Source organism: Balaenoptera ricei, chromosome 11 (assembly GCF_028023285.1).
Source record: "Balaenoptera ricei isolate mBalRic1 chromosome 11, mBalRic1.hap2, whole genome shotgun sequence".
NCBI lineage: Eukaryota > Metazoa > Chordata > Mammalia > Artiodactyla > Balaenopteridae > Balaenoptera > Balaenoptera ricei.
In genome coordinates, this window is record NC_082649.1 from 98457626 (window position 1) to 98474205 (window position 16580).

Sequence of the window (16580 nt, forward strand, 5' to 3'; positions counted from 1 at the left end):
ATTTTTTTTCATGCATGTTTACTCTTCAATATTGATTGAAACACACATCATCCCGAGAAAAAAAAGACCGGCTCCTTCTCCCATTCTCTTCCCCTGCGCCCTCTACCACATCCTCCCCGCAGATGAGACACACCTCTCCCCCCAGAACGGCGTCTCCACTTGCTGAGTGCTGGATCCACAGCTGCTGGACCTCACGGTCCATCCCGCATAAACCCCAAGAGTGTACGCTGTGGGCCTGGATGCAGCAGACCCAGAGGGGGGGATGGGAAACGGTACAGGTCTGGCCACAGAGGGGATAATGGGTCCTGCCACGCTCAGAGACCACAAACACCTGCACAGAAGGGGATGCTTCAACAGAGACCCCGGAGGGTTTACTGAGCATGCTCAACAGCGGGAGCCTGACGTGAGAACCATTTTTCGCAGTCTGGGAGATGCCGCAGAAGGAGCAGCGAAGAGAAATGTTGCCTCGTGTATCGATGCCAAGGCAGCTTTCGAAAGGCAGAGAGACCTGGGTTCTAAACCTGGTTCTGAACTTTCTAGCAGGGTACTTTCAACAAGTCACTTCATCTCCCTTCTCCAAGCTCCTGACCTCTAAGAGGAGAGTAAAAACAGAACCTGTCTCATAGGGTTGTTACAAGGATCACAGCGTAAATGGCTGGCTGTGCACCGAGGCTCAGGCCCCCTGTCCATGGAGTACAGCCGTGCTGGGAGCACTGCTCAGCCAGGGACCCTGCTTCCCAGGCCTCTCTGCCCCGAGACGGGATCATGTGATCAAGTTCTAACCAATGCACCGAGTGGAAGTGACTCCCACCACCTCAAGGCCTGGCCCACCAGAGTCTGCACGTAGCTCTCCACACTCACAAACACAACAAGCCTCTTGATGCAGAGGACCCAGCAAACGGCGTTAGGCTCTACCTGCTGCCATACCAGAAAGTGCAAGACACCTGGTCTTTCAATCGTTCTGGAGAGGAGAACTGCCCATCAAATTCAAATACTGGACTTGCGAAAATGCAAGAAGTAAACCGCTATATTAAGCCACTGAGACTCCAGGATTTGCCTGTTGGAGAAGTTAACCCTATGTTAGCCAAAACAAGAATTACATGCTGTATCTCAAGCATTATGCAATGCCTGACACAGAGAACACACAAAATAGGGTTGCTCTTGTTTTTATTACCCTGAACTCTTTACAGCACTTTATACCTTCTAGGGTATTTCTGTATCAGAGATGTTAATTCAATTTGTGTTGCCAAGCATTGAAGACAGCACAAAGTTAAAAGTTTTTAAACGCAGAGATTCCATTCTTCAGGGATTCATATGTGCAATTAGACCCATAATGTAAGTAATTACATTGCAAGGCAAATTTTATTAAATGCTTTGACAGAGGCTCAATGTGCAACGAGAAGATTCATTTTAGCTGAAGCGTTTGATATATTCCTGGAGGAGGGAAGTTACAAATGGGGCCGTGAACACCATTTATATTTCGCAGATGGACACATTGGCCAGGGGATTGGGGCAGGGGTAAATCTAGACAATGGGCAGCACTAAAGGTCCCAGTAGAAGGTTCCAAAGCGCTTTCTCTGTCCTCCTTTCTAAGGCAGGCACGGCAGAAGGAGGCTAGCTGTGTCACAGGGAGTAGCAAGGTGCTTTGGGGATACAGTGAGAATTAGGGCTGCAAATGCCAACTGGGACCAGCTTGAGAGGGGCCTCCAATGCCAGGCTCAGGAGTCCAGACTTTCCTTTATTAGTCATGAAGTACATGAGTCAGGACTCGGACTGGAAATGACAGAAACCCAACTGGCACTCTTTTACGCAAACAAAGGGATTCAGAGGTCCTGCTCATAATCAAACTAATAGTTACAGCTTGTCCTCAGGAACAAATGGAACCAGGGACCGGAACACCACAAAGAATCACAGGTAGCACCTCTGTTCACTCTTATAATCCTGTTTTAAATTACTTGTACTGTTTTTCCACTATCTGAAATCATCTTATGTACTGACTTGTCTGACCTCCTAGGATATGAGTCCCAAGGACACAGGGCAGTCTGTTTTGTTTACCACAAATTACAGCCTCTAGCATGGTCTCCTGCATGGCCAGCGCTCAGCAGGCACCCAGGGAGTATTTGTTGAAAGAATGATGCGAATGGGTCAGAGATTTTAAGATATGCTGGTTTAGGCAAACATGAGTATTCTCCTTCACTGCTCCAATTCCCCATATAAATCTGTACATTTGCAGTAATATCTGAATGGCTCAATATCTCTGTTATTCATGTCCCCATAAATCAGCAATAGGAGTGAACTTCCGATCCTGCAAGGCTGAAGGTTGCAAGCTGGACTCCCGTGGAATCACCGGATGAACTGTCCCATAGTACGGCACGGAGGTAGACCAGCTGACCAGCACTGAGATGTTCTAACACTCTAGTAGGCTTTTTTGAAATGCCTTCAGTCTCTACCTCAGAAACTCATACCTTGAACCAAACTCTATGCCTGAAGGCTCTGAGGGGATTAAGAGGGCTTTATGTCACAGTAAAGGGTCACAAGTGACATTTTTTAGACCTCACTCCTGTTCTCTTGCAAATGAAGTCACTGCAAAAGTTTTCTAAGGAGCCTAGGCATAACCAAGACACATTTAATCTCCTCTTTGACCTCAGCCAGATGCTAAAACTTTCTCATCCTCTCTCTTTTCTGAGGTCCTGCCATGTCTTTCAGTTTTGCCAAGGCAGAGATGGTTTGAACATACTGGAGAGTTCCATATCTGTTCTCCTGGGTAGCACCTGACAAGAGATGATCACAGCTCTACTTTGAGCCTTTTTGTTCTGTGATAGCCTTTCCTATTTTTACTACCATTTGACTAAAAACAGCCAAAGTTATTTCAGGATCAAACTAAGAATCATCACACCATGTTCTGGGTGAGTTGACTTTTTTTTAGCCACTCCACCCCCATGTATCTTTGACCTGTAAGATTTCTGCCTTGATCTGCTCAATACTTTGTGTGTTACTCCAAGAATAAGCAAGGTACCATGGTGCTCTTTTGTATTTTATTTCAGTTTTTATAGTTTGATATACATTTTTGTTAGAACAGTTAAGTCCCACCAGAAATCATACAGCAACACGGGTGTGGCAGCATATTGCATACCAATATGTCATGCTTTTGGCCATTTTAAGGAAACCTATTTGACTAAAACCAGGAAATGAAAAGAGTTACATTACAGAAAAGAACACTCCCCAATTTTCTCAGTAGACAAGATGGCTTTCTTGGGCAAGCAGAGAACACTACCTGTAAACTATTTTCATTTTGATACAGTCTTTTACTCTAATCACAAACCCTTTCAGATGAACCCAGAAATACCTTTCACCATGCACTAAGGTGAGATAATGGGGAGACCATTAGTGTTAGAAGAAAATTACTGTGGTTCACCTCACTATTTCTGCTGCCACGTCTAAGCCCTGTCATTATTAGGGAGATGAGTTTGTGCCAATCCATTTCTAAATCTCATCTGGTTCCACGTGAGACCAGTGATTTCTATTTACCAGCAGATAATTAGGACATAATTTCCATCTGTGGCTATCACCACCATGAGCCTCAAATTTACCATTTATCCAAAATCTGTCTTGAACAGCAATAAGGTACAGAGATTTATGCTAGGTATGGGCAGGGAGATGGCAGAAATGAATTTTCTGTCCTTCAGGAACTGAAGGTCTAACAGGAGGAAGAGAAAAAACGCATCAGTATGCTAAGACAAAAATAAGTGTCCTTAGAGGCAAGAAGAGGGTGTGGCACAGAAAAAAGCAAGGGCTGTGGGCACAGACTGAGTTTGACCCTCAGCCTCAATGTATCAGTCAGCTACTACTGCAATAATAATGTGTAACAAGCATCCATGAAAGTTTAATAGCTTATAACAACAAACATTTTTCTCATTCTGCAGGATACCTGAGCTTCAACTGATCTAGAATGGGCTCCTCCTACACTCCTCTGGATTGTGAGTTGGATTCAGATCTTCTCCACCTTCTTGGACCAGTGACTGCCTAAGACGTTCTTCTCATTGAAAAAGAAAGGCACATGATGCCTGATTTTGGCCACATGAGCCTTATATACTTTACTGATAATGTAGTGAAGTTTTCTTTATAGGAAAAACCATTTATGAAGACTACAATTTCTCAATGTAAGAATAATATGCATTCTTATTTTCATTTTTAATATGCGTATTTTTATTAAAAATGCTTTTAATGCATATTAAAAGCAAATAATAATGCTTTTTAATATGCATTTTCATTAATGCATATTAAAAAGCATTAATGCATATTAATGCATTTTCATTAATAATATGCATGTGAAAGCAAATAGTATCCTTCCCAGTCCCCTCCATGCCCCTTTCCTTTCTCCCTTCTGCTACAATCATTGTGACAATGGCACAGTACTTTCAAAACTCCCTTTTCTGAGAGACTTAATGAAAGCTTCCTTTCCAGCTCATTCATTAAGTTGATGACCTTGGAAGGATACATTTTGTTTCTCACACATCCTTAACAAGTTTGGGGGGGTAGAAATTGTTCTGGAGCCTACTTTGAGGCGGGATAGAGACAGTAAAACCAGTCTAAGCAAAATACGTCACAAACTTTGAGATGCTGGAGTCTGGAGTTGAGTGAGAAGAAAGGTCTTAAGGGGAAGAATTGACCAAGAATATGGTGGTGAGCTGGGGCATTAGAGGGGCACAGGGTTAGAAAAAAATACACTATGGTGAGGAGTGGTTATATTTTCTTGGGAGTAATGACTGACGTTAAATTCTGTCTCTGCCATACTGTGCTGAGTTATTTTTGCCCTCAAATACTGCATGCTCACAGTAGAGTCTGCACCATACAAAAACCTTCTTTAATTGAACTTGGAGGCAGTGAAAGAACAGACATTATGAGCAGCACAGACCAAGTAGTTACAGAAGAAGATAGGGGTTGCAAGGTGCAGGACAGGTCGTAGAGGTGGAAAATTCAGCATCTGGAAGAAATCATGCTGAGAGGTAAAATAGGACAAATATAAGCCTCTCAAGAATTCTTAGATTCTAGGCTCTCTCCAAATTTTCCAACAATTCTTCGTTTCCCTTTGATTCCTATCGGAAACCCCTCTTCCCCCAGCTGGTAGGGCTGCAAATGCATGGTCCTTCTTTTCCCATTCCATAAGTAGAAGATGGATCTACAACACAAATGCTCACTCAGTACAGATCCTTCTATCCTCCTGAGCACAGAAACTGGTCCAGGTTGGGCACCCAGCTCAATCAGAGTCCTATGGAATTGGGATGTGGGTTTCAATAGATGCTGGACCATGTAAGCCCAGATCTGCTGTTGGCTATCTTTCATACCACTTAAAGAAAGCCTCCCTAAGAATAAAGCCAATACAGAAGAAAGCAGAGGCAAGAGGTTGAGAATGAGAGTCCTGATGACATCCTTGAGCCCATGAATCTAGCCATAACTGAAGCCCCATCCACACCTGGGGTCTCCAGACCCAGACTCCAGGAAAGATCCTATCACAACCAGAAGAGTTTCTGCCCCGTACCCCCAGTTTATGTGCATGCCAATTTACCCAGTCTACTCTCTACAGTAGGAGTCAGAAAACTTTCTCTGTAAATGGCCAAATAGTAAATGTTTCAGGCTCTGTGGGCTGTCAAGTCTTTGCTGCAACTACTCGACTCTGCTGTTGGAGCAGAGAAATAGCCACGGACAGTATGCGAGTGAATGAGCAGAGCTTTGTTCCAGCAAAACTCTATTTACAGAAACAGGTCGGCAGCACAGATTTTGCTCTCAGTTTGTAGCTTGCTGACCCCGGCTCTACAGAAACCTTGGATGGTCAGTTTCAGAAATGGCCACTGAATTTGCGCTTCAGAAAATTCCTTAAGGAGAAAACTTTACAGGGATGGCTCTAAAAGTCACTGCCATGGTGAAAAAGCTCTGATTTTGCTGCAGTGGCTGACAAATGACATCACAGGTTATGAGGTGATTACACAATGCCCCTTGCATTCGCTTCATCTGTGGATTCAAACATATGAAACGTCAAGTGTTCATAAAACTTAGCTGCTAACGCTGAACTTTCTAAGGCCAACTCCAGTGAAACTGAAAATTAGTTGACTGTCTGACCAGTACTGACCAAATCAGTGAACACCAAAGCTGCTTCAATCTTATTTGTGTATTATATTTTTGATGATGACTTGTGCCATCCTGGGATACTCACCAAGCTTTACTTAACCCTTTTCTGAGAGACTTAATGAAAGCTTCCTTTCCAGCTCATTCATTATTTCACTTCCAAGTCTTTTTATTCTCTAGGAGAGTTTTTCTCCTTGAAATAGGTCTTAGAACTTGGTGCCCCACTGATGTTAAGTGGACAAAACATTTATCTTTTTTGTGAAATGCAATCAGAATGGCCCCCAGCAACATGTATGAATCAATTCAAAGACACCTTTGAGCATCAGTCACGATCAGAGAAAAATCAGGTGTGTAGGTATCAACCAGCCACAACTGCAGAAAATACCGACACAAGGCTTCACCTTGCCACCATCTAGCCATGCTGTCTACTGTCTCCATGAGTTCCAGAAGCTTCTGTTTGGGTCACATGCCACTGGATTGAATCCGACCAAGTCTTAGAAATCTCTGAGATGGCAGCCACCTCTCTGGGGACCTCAGAATCCTGGCAGCTGATGCCTGGATCTGACAAGGCTCTGGTTCTAGAAATCATTATCTAGTTCAGCCAGTCTCCCTGACTCATTCTGAACTCAGGGTGTGAGACACACATATTCCCTCTAGACCAGGAAAATCTTACCTGCTATCTCTTAGAAGGCCAGAGGCTGGTAGAAAGAACTTAGTCTCTGGAAAACGGGAAATATCAACTGTATTCACTGCCCCTAGCAGGCAGGATCTCCAAGATTTAAACTGACTCCCTTCCCAAAGCTCAAGAGCAAATCTCTCTCTCTCTCCAGCCACTCAGATCAGGCCTCTGCTCGGTGCCCCAGCAGGATCCCAGGATCTGTGTGCTTCAAATTTCCTCTACGTCTTTGTTAATACAACCTCAGTGCTTAGCACAATGCCTGGCACATAGCATGGACTCAAAAAGTGTTAGTTGATTGCATAGGAAAATAAATGAATGTGCTGAGACCTTGCACATGCCCCCGGAAATGATAGGTGACTGTGGAAGAAGAGAATACTGTCCAGCAAATATTCATTCCCTATTCCCCTCCCACACAAGAAATGTATGTACTTGCTTGACTGATATCAGGTTTGGCAACATGATTCACTTTTTCTCATGATGGCAGATAATGCTTCCCCATACCTTGAACTTGGGTCTAGGCATGTAACTTGCTTCATCCAATAGGAGGTAGGCAAACTTGATGCAATAAAGATTGTGAAACCTAGCTTACCTTCTTATACTTCTGTCATTATCATGAGAAGAACTCCCACTCTCCCCGAGGTAGCTGCTGCTCTTTCAGTCTGGGATCTGGAATGAACACATGGAACAACCCTGGTAAGGAACCACGCCCAGATGGATCTGTACCTTGAAGCACAGTCTCCCAGGAGCCCAGCCTAGAAGAGTCAACCATCAGGCAACCCACTGACAGGTAAGCAAGAATAAATGACTGTGGACAAAGAATGCCACCTACCGTATCAGTAAACAAAGGATGCTGTAGCCACCAGGCCATAAGCCACTGCAGCCCCACCCCCGCGCAGGTGCACCCTAAGGGACTCAGGATGGAAAAGAACAGGATACTGGGCCGAGAGAGTTAAGGTGCATATCAAAGGAATGATATCAGTAGGCCCAGACTCTTGCGTCTTCCCAACTAGAAAAGTGCTACATTCATTAACCTGAGATGCCTGGTTTTCTTTTATTAACAGTAATCTTTTGATGTTCCTACTATCTGTTTTGTTTGTTTGTTTGTTTGTTTAACTCCTATATATCCTGGCTCCTCCCTGACCTCTTCTGAGCTGTCTCTCAGAGCTATCTGAGAGGCTGTCTCCTGGGCTTACGTCCTTAAGTACGTCCACCGAATAAAACAAAATTCTCAACTGCTAGGTTGTGTATTTTTTTAAGTCAACAGGATTGTTATTTTAAGTCACTGAGTTTGGAGTGTTTTGTTATGCAGCATTATTGTAGTACTAAGTAACAGATACACCCACTACCACCAGCAAGAAGAACAGCACTGTCATGACTCTATCATCACTATCATCACAAGAAAGACCCCAAGAACGTGACATTGTCCATCTGCAGCAGCTGTGCTTATGTCGGGAAGACAAAGGGCACCCTGGCAGCCCTAGTGCCCAAAGGAGACACTAGAGAAGAGGAAGACCCAAAGACATGGCTTATTTAGCCCACAAAGGTTTGGAGGACCTGCCCTGAAGGTAAAAGCTATCCACTGGAGAAAAGCCTCTCTCAGCTGAAAGGAAACACACCCCATATTTTCTTTGCACTTTCACATGGAAGTTCCTTTTCTAAAGGTCCTCACAGATTTGTGTGGGCATGACCAGTTTAACAATAGCTGCCCCGATGGACGGCAGTAAGATGCAAATGCCGTCATTTATCAGGGTCCTTGACCTTCAGCCTTTCTGACTATTCAGTGTAAGCCCAAACTCCCCATCCTTCCAATCAGCATTGGTTTTCAGGCTCATATAGATTCTTGCATATCCATTTGTTGCCTTTCCCTGAGAAGTTTCTGAAAATGAAAAGAGCAGAGAAAAGAAAATGGCTTTTTGTTTGAATTTCCTTAAAGAGTCATTTGGCGAAGCAAGCATCATCAGCTCTTGTACACAGGCAAAATTCAGTTAAGTGATCTCTGACTGTTCTGCAAAATTGGAATCTGAAGCCTTGTAGCAAATTGTCTCTAATGGATCATGGAATGTGAGAGGCACATATAGGCAGGGCTGCCCTTCTGACAACTCAGTGAAGAAAACAACTGCTGGAGCTCTTAATGCTCTAAGCTAGGGCTCTGCTGTCTGCCATCTTGATGCGAACATCACCCCAACTTGGGATAGATGCTGTAGACAGGATTCACGAAGTTGGGGCAAGGATGATTGGAGGACACAGGAGCCTAGGAAACAACCCAAGCATTACACAGACTCACCCAAGACTGTGTGACAAAAGGTGCTCTGATCGGCTCACTCTTTGCCTCTTCATACATCTGCCTCTTTCTCCAGCTTCCTAAGAGGTGCCCAAGTATGCCAAGGAGACCAAATTTCCACCCAAGAATATCGACTAGTACATGCTGGCTCACCCTGGATGCATCCCAAAATAAAGGTATATGTCTCCTAGCATCTATCCACCTATTGATATTTTCCCCCTTTCATTTGGTTCCCTCTCCCCAGGGAATCTCATCCACTTCATAGCTGATGCCTATAAAAAACTTTAATTCCAGCCTGACCTCTCTGTTGAGCAAAACCCATATGCCGAGCATCTGAACTGGGCTATTTCACAAGCATTCAGACTCAGCATGACCCAAGTAGAACTCATTAATTTCCCCCAGATATTTTTCTTCTCCTGCCTTCCCCTTATCAGGTAAAGGCATCAGCCCAAGTTAAGGAACTCAGAAACACTCTTTACTCTTTTCCCCTCTCCACCCTCAAGAGCAATACAATGCTAAGAGCTCTAATTTCTAATTTCTAATTTCTGCTAACCTACATCTTCCATTCTTTCCAGCAAACTTCCATTCAATCACCTAATATGTCTTGGGTCCCTATTTTGTGCCAGGCTTCTTCCTAGGTGATTTGAGATACAGCAGTGAGCAAATAGACCAAGAACCCTACCCCTGTGGTGCTACCTTTGACTACAGAAAGAGACAATAAACAACGAAAGAAAATTAAGTAACATTCTATATAATTGGGATGAGTGCTATGAAAAACACGGTAAATGGACAGTAAGTGGGTAAATGGATGGGCTGCACTGAGTAAAGCCAGATTTCAGTGTTAGATATGGGGGGCAGGGTAGACCTCCCTGAGGAGATGAAGTCTGAGCAAGGATTTGAAAGAACAAAGACTTAAGGAGGGAGACATTATTGCAATAATGCAAGCAAAATATGATGGGGGCTTAGACCAGGATGGTAGCAGTAGAGATGGCAAGGAAGGTAAAGGTGATGGGATTTTATGATTGGTTAAATGGGGGTATGAAACAGAAAAATCAAGGGCAACTCCTAGGTTTTTTCTTGAGCGAATGGAAGGATGGAGCGCCCATCGATGGAGATGGGGAAGGCTAGAAATGGAGCAGGCTTGGAGAAGGGAAGATCAGTAGTTCTGTCTTGGACAAGCAGAGTTTGAGATGTTTATTAGATATTTGAGCAAAGACATCAAATAGGCAGTTGGATAAAAGGCCAGAATTCAGGAGAGAGGTTCAGAGTGGAGATACAACCTTAGCCCAGGCCCACATCATTGCTCACCGGCATTGCTGCAGTGATCTCGCAGCTGGGGTCCCTGCATTGCTGCAGTGATCTCGCAGCTGGGGTCCCTGCATTGCTGCAGTGATCTCGCAGCTGGGGTCCCTGCATTGCTGCAGTGATCTCGCAGCTGGGGTCCCTGCATTGCTGCAGTGATCTCGCAGCTGGGGTCCCTGTCTCTACTTTTCTATCTTTTACAGTTGTCCTCCACATTCCTATCAGAGAGGTGTTTCTAAAACTGGAATCTCACCTGCTTAAAAACCTCTGATTTCCCATTAAATACCAAATCCAATGCCACTCCACAGCATGGCACTCCAATCTACACTTCAAACTCTCCCTTATTGGCCCCAACCATGTGGAGATGCTACACTGGCTCCTGGACTAATGGATAGTCCTGGATGTCAGGCACCTCTGAGCATCTGTCCATGTTCTCTCGATCTGGAATAGCACCTTCTCTGTATCCCTGGCAAACCCACTCATCCTTAATTTCCTAATTCAAATGCCGTCTCCTTGCTAGACCTCGCTGTGCACCTTCCAGTGGGATTAACTGCTCTTCCTTCCATCTTGCCATTGCAACTTATACACTCTTCTAGGGTAATACTTACTGTATGGCGATGCAGGTTTCTGTCTTTGACTAAGCCACAGACTAGATGCCGCTTTATTCACCTAAGTCAGTGGCCAGCACACTGCCCAGCAGAAGTGTACAGAATAGCCATGAGCCAAAATAAATCCAGCTGCTTTGTCAGTGCACCCATCATATTGGCACAATCTGGGAGTCTGGAGATATAGGAGAGGGAGGGGGGAGTGACATTCTCCATCCTGTGGGCAACCAGCAGCTGTCAATCAGAGCAACAAGGAGGCCCCCTGCAGGCGGCTGACGGTCCCTGGAGCCCACAGCACTTAGAAGCTCCTCTTCACTCCCTCCTATGGGGGTCCTGGCAGAGGAGAGTGATGGGGGTAATGGGCTTGGGTTTTAACAGCAGAGGTTTTGTTTAGGCGTGAAGGATGTCCTCACTAAGGCAAGAAATGAGATGGAATTTGCAGAGAAACATTAAGGGAAATAGAAAAATGTTCTCTAAATTCATGGTGTGCCAGGGACTTCAGTGGGCACCTCAGGTCCTTGCACTTTGCTTCCCTCATATTTACGAAGTGTCCATGGGCCTGATCCTGCTGTTTATTAAGAGACATGCCTTCTACCCCTGCACACACCCTTCTCCTGCCTTTCCTCCGCCAACTCCAGTGATCCTCCAACATTTACAACAACGGGCCTCCAGGTCCTAGTTCAGCCCCTGTCTTCAAAGGTCTTTTGAAAACTGAGCACGTTTTAAATTGAAACAAAATTCTTTTCTACTTGAGCAGAAGAAGAGATAAGAGAAACCTCACCTCATCCCAATTATAGCAGAACTCCCACCTCACACTAGAGAAATAACCAGCCACTAAGCTAGCTGTGGGCTCTGCCTTGGGACTCAGGGCCATTTCCTGCTTATTATCAACATCCAAGGCCACAGGGAGGCTCTGAGTCTTGAAGATCATAAATGAGGCTTTTTGGGAGAAAACCAAAATCAGAGTGACTCAGACGTAAATTTATTCTTCAGCACTTTTTAGGGCTTAACTGCTTCTTAGGAAAATAGAGCAATAGTCAGAGATGCTGAAACGCGACTCTGATGCCAAAATACATTAAAAATCTAAGATTCAAAGAGGTCAGAGGGACTTCCCTGGTGGCGCGGTGGTTAAGAATCTGCCTGCCAATGCAGGGGACACAAGTTCGAGCCCTGGTCCAGGAAGATCCCACATGCTGTGGAGCAACTAAGTCCATGCGCCACAACTACTGAGCCTGTGTTCTACAGCCCGCACGTCACAACTACTGAGCCCACACTCCGCAACAAGAGAAGCCACCGCAATCAGAAGCCCGCGCACTGCAACGGAGAGTAGCCCCTGCTCACCGCAACTAGAGAAAAGCCCGCGCGCAGCAACAAAGACCCAACACAGCCAAAAATAAATAAATAATTAAAAAAAAAAAAAAAAAGGCCAAAGAGAGGCCACCCCATGAAGCCAGGGAATTTTATTTGTTTTGTTCACTGTTCCACCCCCAGCCTCCAGAACAGCACCTGGCACAGGGTAAGCTCGCCATAAACCTTTGTTCAAGAAACGATAAATCAGAGGACTTAAAAGCCAGAGGCAATTGGTAGGATGAGAAGTCAAAGAACAGATGCCACAGGAGGGAGCCATGAGTCACCGTACGTTTTGATCTCATTCAACAAACTCTTTCAAAAAATGTGAATGAAAAAAAGAACAATGTATGAACGAGTAAAACGATAAGGTGTCTTTCCAGTATCTAGCAGTGTTGTCTAATGTGTGTTCAGATAGAGATATAACATCAACTGTCATCCTTCTCTACCCTCCCTCCATCTCCTTCCTCCTCCCCCTCTTCCTCCTTTCCTCCTCCTCTTTATTCTTCTTCCATCACGTCTCTTTTTTTTTTTTAATTTTTAAAATTTATTTATTTTATTTTATTTATTTTTTTGGCTGTGTTGGGTCTTCGTTGCTGCGCGGGCTTTCTCTAGTTGCAGGGACGGGGTCTACTCTTCATTGCAGTGCACGGGCTTCTCAATGCAGTGGCTTCTGTTGCGGAGCATGGACTCTAGGCGTGCGGGCTCAGTAGTTGTGGCTCGCAGGCTCAGTAGCTGTGGCTCGCCGGCTTAGTTGCTCCGCGGCATGTGGGATCTTCCGGGACCAGGGCTCGAACCCATGTCCCCTGCATTGGCAGGCAGATTCTTAACCACTGCGCCACGAGTGAAGCCCCCGTCACGTCTTTCTTGACACACTCACTCTCCATAGGCAACCTGCCACTAAGTTTTATGGTTTGAATCTCTGTGCTGAGTTCTCTTGTCACAATCTGTTCATCTCTCTTCTGCCATAGTCTCCCAGCATTCTCCTGCCTCAAGTCTCTCGTGGGCTTATCCTTTCTCCACCTTGCTGCTCAAGGGACACATCTACATCACCAGACCTTATCTCTCCTCCTTACAGACCATAATGCCTCCTCCCTGCCTCCTCCCTGCAATGTGTAGGCATGCTTAGGCGGCACCCAAGACTCCACCAGCTTTACCTCCAGCTAATATTGAGCACACCTTGCCTTGTATGTCAACCATCACATGTCCTTCTCCCATTGTCTAACTGGCAAGCTCCTACCCATCTTTCAAGGCCCAAATGTCTCAAGGACTTAGTGATAAGTGAAAAGATTTTTAAAAACTAAGTCTCTGAACCTTTATAACATCCAACATGCCTAGGAACAGAATGCCATTGTGTACATTTTTCCAAAAGCCTAAAGGAATTCTTGGATAAAATGTTTAAGACCAAAATAATACGTATGCTTTCAGTCCCTGGCAGGGGTGAGTCCCACATTTCTGTAGTAGCTGACGTGTATGTGGCCAGTTTCTTTTTAGTAATAAGTACCTAACTAAGTAGAGGGGCTGTGGATGTCATTGCTGTTCATCTATTTAGGCATCTAATTTGTCTCTGATTGTGTGATTTCTTAATTGCTTCATTTCCTGCAAGGATTAAGACTCCCAATTATTGCCCTCTTTAGGCATTAAAATAATACACTGTCTCTCTGCAACACTGAGGGTTAGAATAATTTAACATCATATCATAGGATGAGCAGTTCAGAATTCATGTCACTCAATTTGTTTACCCCTCCAAAATTAAAGACAGGACCTTCTGGGAAGATGATAAAGTATTTTGTGATATGTCTCTTTCCATCTCAGAGGCCACATGCCAAAGATGATGGCCAGGTTTGGAGACAGTCCAAATACAAGTTCTTTTCTCAGTGGTGGGGGAGGTGGTCCTTAATCATCTCAATCATGGACAGTGTGAAAGTAAGGAAAGTAAGGAAAAATTAAAACTTTCTGAAAAGCCTTCTCTTTAAATACAGTCAAAATGTAACTTGGGTCGGGCAGAAGTCATACCCCTTTTTAATCTGCATTTCGAGTCCCCTAAGGTAATAATTGGTAATATTAAATATGTGATGCAAAATCTTTTTTTTTTTTTTATAAATTCAGGGTGTTTTTAATTTTATTTATTTATTTATTTATTTATGGCTGTGTTGGGTCTTCGTTTCTGTGCGAGGGCTTTCTCTAGTTGCAGCGAGCGGGGGGCCACTCTTCATCGCGGTGCGCGGGCCTCTCACTGTCGCGGCCGCTCTTGTTGCAGAGCACAGGCTCCAGACGCGCAGGCTCAGTAGTTGTGGCTCACGGGCCTAGTTGCTCCGCGGCGTGTGGGATCTTCCCAGACCAGGGCTCGAACCTGTGTCCCCTGCATTGGCAGGCAGATTCTCAACCACTGAGCCACCAGGGAAGCCCAAAAATCATTTTTTAATTGCTTCTAGGTTTCAAAGAATTTGAAATCAGTTAAAAGAGATGTTAGATGGAGGGGGTAAGTCATGACTAGAAAAATACTGTGATAGGGAAATACAAAAGTCGTAATTTCTCTTCAGTATAGTCGGCTTCTAGAAGGAGGAAGATGCAGAGAGTGATTCTCTCTCCCATATGAATAAAATAAAAATGCAAGCATGCCTGGGACTCTGAGGTCTGTCCAGAGAGGGACAGATGGAGGCCCCAGCAAGGTTCTTACCGCACAATAACTCACTGGAGGACACTCCTGACCCTAGTGAAAGCCACAGAAGAACTCACAGATCTTCTTGTTTTGGATACAAAACAAAAACCGTGGTAAGGCCACTCTGGCTTGATGCAAACCTTGTAGATTCAGCAGGGATTGACATTATTCTTTATTCAAAAGAGATTTACTGAGACCCTGGCTAGGCACTAGAGATATAAAAACATGTAAGAGCTAGCCACATCTCTACTGATCTCAGGGTCTGGTTGGCATGACACTGAACTTAGAAGGTCACAAATACTAAAATCTCTGCTGCTGAGGAAAGGTGACAGTTCGGAAGAGTATTCCAATATAAAATAATTTTACATTTGTAAGATGCAAAAATCATTCCTGTTTCTCATACTCAAAATGGTAGGAAATTATGAATGAGGTTACACGGAAAGCTGTCCTAATCCTCTGGTTAGGAGCGGTGGGAGAAGCTATTTTAGGAAGAGTAATCACAGCAGGCTTCTTGGAGGACGTGACATCAAAAGTGAGAACTGAGAGATAGAAAAGCATCAGTCATGTGAATGTGATAAGATTACCATAGAATTTCTAAATATTTACTTAGGTCAAGTCGGCCAAACCTCAGGAAGCCTCTGAATGTTTTATTTGACATCCGTTACCTTCATTTTCAGCTTCCTTTTGTCCCCTTGTACCTCCTTAGATTGAGGTGACCCTCCAATCAGAGGAGTGACTGTCCTGATAAATGCTGGAGACTCAATGGGTTAATCAACCAGGAGTTTCTGCACGTCTTAACACTACCAGCAAGACACAGAAAAGTGAATATAAATAGTATGCATACTTGTGTGTTTAAAAAAAGGAGGGTATATACAAATATGCTTATGTATGCATATAATATCTGAAAAAATATCCAAAGACACTGACATCCATGATTAATTCTGTAGAGAAAACTGGAGATCTTAGGATCTGTACAGAGAGAGGAGACTTTTCCACTAGCTACCCATATGTAATGTGTGGTTATTGTTGTTTGTTTGGAACAAACAAATGTAACAAACGCCAAGAACCAGCTCCACTCAACGACCAGCAAGCTACAGTGCTGGACACCCCATGCCAAACAACTAGCAAGACAGGAACACAACCCCACCCATTAGCAGAGAGGTTGCCTAAAATCATAATAAGGTCACAGCCACCCCAAAACACACCACCAGACGTGGACATGCCCACCAGAAGACAAGATCCAGCCTCATCCACCAGAACACAGGCACTAGACCCCTCCACCAGCAAGCCTACACAACCCACTGAACCAACCTTAGCCACTAGGGGCAGACACCAAAAACAATGGGAACTACGAACGTGCAGCCTGCGAAAAGGAGACCCCAAACACAGTAAGTTAAGCAAAATGAGAAGACAGAGAAATGCACAGCAGATGAAGGAGCAAGGTAAAAACCCACCAGACCAAACAAATGAAGAGGAAATAGGCAGTCTACCTGAAAAAGAATTCAGAATAATGATAGTGAAGATGATCCAAAATCTTGGAAATAGAATGGAGAAAATACAAGAAACATTTAACAAGGACCT

General features: G+C 44.4%; 1 long non-coding RNA gene across 1 annotated transcript in view; it reads right to left on the reverse strand.

Annotated features, from left to right (window-relative positions):
* The window catches only part of LOC132375177 (uncharacterized), a 252359-nt gene that overhangs the window by 199134 nt on the left and 36645 nt on the right, over window positions 1-16580 (reverse strand). Inside the window, exon 2 of the long non-coding RNA XR_009505953.1 lies at window positions 7392-7468. This is a non-coding gene — a long non-coding RNA (uncharacterized LOC132375177). The remainder of the gene's footprint in view (window positions 1-7391; window positions 7469-16580) is intronic.